This window comes from Dendronephthya gigantea, unplaced genomic scaffold (genome assembly GCF_004324835.1).
Source record: "Dendronephthya gigantea isolate DGI-Jeju-01 unplaced genomic scaffold, DenGig_1.0 000580F, whole genome shotgun sequence".
In the NCBI taxonomy this organism is placed as follows: Eukaryota; Metazoa; Cnidaria; class Anthozoa; order Malacalcyonacea; family Nephtheidae; genus Dendronephthya; species Dendronephthya gigantea.
Genome location: NW_021163590.1, coordinates 23,406 through 29,089, shown reverse-complemented (window position 1 = coordinate 29,089; position 5,684 = coordinate 23,406). Strand labels below are relative to the sequence as shown.

General features: G+C 37.3%; 1 pseudogene; it reads left to right on the top strand.

The window, feature by feature from the left end:
- The first annotated feature begins 1,691 nt into the window (after window positions 1–1,691).
- LOC114543891 lies at window positions 1,692–3,677 on the top strand (annotated as a pseudogene).
- The last annotated feature ends 2,007 nt before the right edge of the window (window positions 3,678–5,684 follow it).

Here is a 5,684-nt window from a genome sequence, read left to right as displayed (position 1 = left end):
AATACTTATGTAAATATAATTTAATTATAGTTGATCCAGTGTAATTTGATATGTAGTGATGTCACCGGTGGATGAAACATGTATTGTTGTTGGCCTTGGGCAGAGGCTTCGAGATTTGTGACGAGACGTGTTACTTGTGTAAATAGCAATCATGTAATAATATTGCTCAAAAGATACAGTCCCCTGAATCGAGGTTTGATGCATATTAGTACGCAGGAACCAGTTGGAGGTTGTGCGATATATATGGAACTAAAAAGACTATTCATATCATCTGAATAGTATAGAAGTATAATGGCGGGAAACGAAAGTAGAAAATTGAACGTCTACAATACTTGGGTGTCTTAATGGACCACTCTTTGACGTTTAACAAGACAGAAGTTGTTCAGAAGATGTCAAGGGGTAGACTATTAGCATTTCAGATCACGGTTAACATTTAGCGGAGTCGATATTTAAAGTAATGATAAAACCGATTCTCCTTTACTGCCACCCCTTGCTACTCGGTTTGATCAGTGGTAAATAGTTTCAGAAATACAGATCATTCTTTCAAAATTGTGTTGGAGAGATCAATTAGCAATGGTCTCAATTAATCACTGTGTGATAGATTACCTTTCATGTTTCCAGAGCAAGTTTTGAACTTGTTACTAACTAATTTGAGAGAAGAATATCTATTACAAAGTTTGATCTAGATACAGGATATTTTTGACGCTTGACCATAGATAACTGGCAATTTTAAAACTTTTAAAACACTTTTAAACTTTTGATATTTTGGATTTTCTATAGTGTTTTTATAGTTGCGAGGCAGCCACTATTCTGACGAACAGTGGTTTCGCCCCCAGTCCACACACGCGAGTTATGTAAAGTCATCGCTCAAATTTTATTTGTCCGGATTTTCAAACTGGGGGAGTTTTTCGTAAGTTTACATGAGAATTCGGGGTGCGTCCCGTTTTTTTGTTCCATTTTGAAATTAAGAGTATGTCACATTGGCAAATTTCCTCAATTTTCTCCCATCGCGTCGTGATGATCATGTGACAAGCGCAAGACAGAATGGGACTGTCAAGGGGGCTGATAAGCATGCTTCATTATTTACCACTAGCTGATTATGTTTTGAATCTAAATACCTTTAACATGTAAAATTTGGTCTCTTAGAATACTTTTTTGACCAACGTATGAGCATAAAGGCAGTAAATGGCATTTTTAGTCCCTCATTTTTCTGATAAACGGCTTTCTAGGGACTGATCAAAACAATCAAAACAGATCTGACGAAAGGGTGTGTAAAGCACATGTTATCCACATTTTCACTTAGGCTACCCTACAAGGTCTTTAATAGTAGCGGGAAATTAGGAAATTAAGCAAAAGTGGAGGTTTTTGTGAAATATCTTCATACAAATGTCGTGCAGGCTCCTAACTAAACGAATTGTGTAGTATATTTTTTGTAGCCTAACCAATACCTTCTGCTTTCAAAAGTGTAAGACTGTGGAAAGCCGTGGTTGACCTATGTACGGAAGTTCGTAGATTCAAGATGGCGACTCAAGAAGACGGATTATATTGCAAAAAGAAGTCGTAAATGTTCGAAGTTAAGAGGCCATAAGGGACTTTGCAACTCTGAAAAAAAACTGGCAACATTTTGGGAAAATTCACCCGTTTTTATTGCAAACAAACGACGAAGAGAGTAGTTAGATAAGGAAAATCGTATGACTGAAACAATCCGAGAATGCGAATCGACAGCATCTCGTTTTCATGCCCAAGTAAAGCAGTTGGAAGACGCTAAGGTCGAGCTTATGAAAAGTTTGAGCAATAAAGGTAAGCTGATTTTGATTGGTGTAAAAATTAGGAGCATTACCCGAATATTTGTTGGACTATATCATATCTCTCTGAGCCTGTAGACCCCTAAACTTTGTTTGCGCTTCTTGGCAAGGAAATAAGCACGAGTGATTTTTGATCCAATAGAAAGCGAAGCAGAATACAATGATTATATTCTCTCTTGAATGATGTAAACAAAGTTTAGGTTCGATATATTTTTCAAAATACACTGTATAATCATACTTTCAAACTGAATATTTAATATAAGCAGTGTTGTGTCTAACCATACCATATACATGGCATCCTCTCTATTGATATTTTACTTTATTCAGATGCTGAATTGGTAAACCTAAACAGAGCATTTGAAGAGAAAAGCGAGCAAGTTGAAGCAATTAAACAGGAAATGTCAGTTAAAACACAGGAGAATCAAGAACTGAAGTCAATGATTTCTTCACTTGGCCTAGATTACAAACAATTTTCAAAGAGTAAGAGAATGAAAAATCCCACTTTGAAAGATATGATTAATGACTCCAGCTCAAGCACACGATACAGAAGAAGAAAAGAGACAGAGAAGGCCCTTACATTTATACATGGAGGAGAGGTATACATATGGATAGAGACTGTAATTTAGCCCATTAGGCTGTAAGGGTCTCCCCTTGGCGTGTAAGATAATTTGGCAATACATAGAGTAAAGTAAAAAGTTGAAGCACAATGGGGCAGATTGCTGAGTAGCTATATAAACAGCCAGGTATCATACTTGACCCATCATCAACATGTGTTGTACCCTTAAATTTATTTTACTTTGTCAAATGCCAGAGGTTCTGTGGTACGGTACTCATCAAAGAAAGACCTTTAGATCTTATGTAACTAGTTAATGGAAATAAGTAAATACTATATAGTACTAAAAATTCTTCATCCTAGATCACTTATTTTAATTAATAGGTTGGTTCATTGTATGGTGCTTGGGACTACATAGTAGCTAATGCACAAAAAGAATTTATCACCGAGGTCTTTATTGGGTACAAAAAGGGAAAGCATCTACAACAACTGTTTGGAAACTCTATGAAAGATTACCAAATTTCAGCTGAAGCCATGAAGAACGCACTAGCTTTGAAGTACCAGAATTTCTTGTCCCGAAGAAAGTTTACACTTGTTTGCAAGACACAAGCATCCTACTTCAATGCCAACAAGGAGATATGGCTGCCAAAGAATATTAACTGTCTGGGGTTGGATCTGAGGCACCCTCAACCAGTATCCTCTAAAGCTGTTGACTTGTTTGTGAAAAATCTTGACATTGGTGATATTGAGCAGTTACCAGGCACATCAGGAGTTTCAAGGACAATCACTGGCCTGGTCTTTATGATTATTGATTTGCATCTTCGAGTACAACATCTCTCAAAAAAGCTTGTTTGGTTTGATGAAATGGAAAATCATTTCATATTCCAATTTTCTGATGATGGTGCTCCAGAGACAAGTGATCTCACAATGTCAATAGGTATGTACTGTAAATTCTGGAGTAAAATAGGCAATAATACATGGATGTGTGGAAGCATGGAACATGAGAAATCAATCCTATATTTATCAATCCTATAATATGGTATTAAACTAACTTAGCTTCAAATATGGAAAAAATTTCAGGAGTGCAACATGTTGCATTGATGAAACCTGTTATCATTTTTTGACTTTTCTTAGGATATATAATCACAGTGCTTATGTGCCCTATATTTATTCAATAGGAAGTGTTACTATGTGGAATCTTGGGGACCGTGTCCGAAGTAGAGATTTCCAGTATTTACTGCACTGTGTCAGCTTGGAAGAGAAACATCAAATTTTAGAAGATCTTTGGAAGCAGCACACTGATGAAATGGCTTTATTGAAGGAAATGTACTAACAGTTGCAGGAAAGCAGTGTACTGTTGAATTCCAACCGAGTGCAGATATGTCATGGCAAGGCTGGTCCAATAATGAGTTAAACCAGGCTGCTACACATCCTCTCCATATGCAAATGTAAGCAAAGCCAACATCTCAACAATGGGTGGTTCTATTGGCAATGCTGATACCGATACTTGGAAACCTTATACTAATGCCACCTGAGAGGAACATGCAAAGTTAGTAAAAGCGTACATTTCTTCACTGCCAACTACACTAAAGGAGACACGACATAGCAAGATGTTAGAGTATATGGCGGAAAATGGCATACGTCAACTGGGTCCCCCTCGTATTGGTGTATTTGCCGAAAGACAACGCCCTGAACCTCTGCATTGTGAGATAAACGCATGGCAGCAAGTTTTGAACATTATATACTTAGAATCTGTGCAAAGGGACAAATTTCATGATTTTATTGAAGTTTTAGGTGCTCCAGTCTCTACTAAAAGTTCGCAGCTGATGCTTCACAGACTGAAACTGGTGAATCCCTAACTAGTGAAAAGTACAAGTAATCCAGTAAGCCAGTCACAAACAATTGGTTGCGGCTTGAGATTCCTGGTAAGCAAAGTCAAAGAGCATCATGATGATAAGAATAGGAGACACAATAAGATTCGTACCAGACTTTTGGGTGTCAGGCCACTGCTTTAGCACTCTATGCATATCGCTTAGTAGATGCTTTGCAGTTTCCTAACGAAACACCTCTGCATTCTTTAAAACGGCTGGCATTGGGTAGAATGATTTATTACCTGAGGAATGCCTGTGCTATATTCAATAAGCTGTCTGCCACACCTGCAGACCTGGTGGAACTTGAGGACAATTGTAAGTTATTTTTCAATTTGATGTGCTTATTCTACCCCACGTCTGTGAACGTCACCACATGGACAGTTGGATACGCAATTCCATACCACGCTACCAAGTTGTATGATATGTATGAAGTTGGATATGGCACAATTTCCCTGCAGGCTAAAGAAGCCAAACATGCTGCTGTAAAGAAGGACTTGGCATTGACAAACAGATCGAACAGCACAGATACTAAAGGGAAATGGTGGCAACTTCTAAGAGCTAACTATGTGCGCAGCTTTTATCTACCTGAGAACCAGCCCATGCCAACTACCTACAAGTCACATTATCAGTCTCGTGTTCCATCACACTGTGACCAGCCAGGATTTTGTAATTGTGGCAGGAAGATAGAAAACAATGTTTTTTGTCATGATTGCCTATCGAGTAGGGAGATTGTGACATGTGCCCAAAACCAAGAACTTTCTCAGGAGCTGATTATCCTTTTGAAACCGGTGTATTGTGAAATTTGTGGTGAGCGTTTTGCTGACAAGTCTATTTTGGATCCCCATTTAGGGATTCACAACAGTGACACTGGTCCAGTTGAATGCAGTAGGAAGAATCCAAAGCAGATGAGTGTGAAAGAACTTAAGGAAGAACTGCGTAAATTAAATTTAAGTTTGTTGGGCCGAAAGGATAGATTAGCTGGAGGATGCTAGAAAGAGGGCATAAGAGAGAGTATATAAGAAAGCATAGCAGCATAACTTAGTATGAATAAATCTGTCTAATTGCAGTGAAATATACTGTACATAGTTTCAAAACAGTGTAGTTTTAAGCTTTTTAAATTTAGGTTGCATTCAGGTTTATAATTGTTGTTATATACAAATAATACAAATTTCACAATCTTCTATTTGTGTATAACCTAGTACCTGTAACTCTTCAAATTTGACAATTTTTTATTGCTAGTTATTTTTTACATTACTTTTTTGACTAATTAGATGTTTGGTAAAATTTATATTTTGACAGAGAATTTTCTAAAAGATGTTTTTTCATCGAATTAAAGAGTGTCAGGTACTGGTTCATGTTGTCAAGCATTCCAAAAAATGTCACTTGTTGCATTACATTGTTCCACAAAAAATGATGTTCAGCGTATACCATATTTTTCACTCACTTCACAGTTGC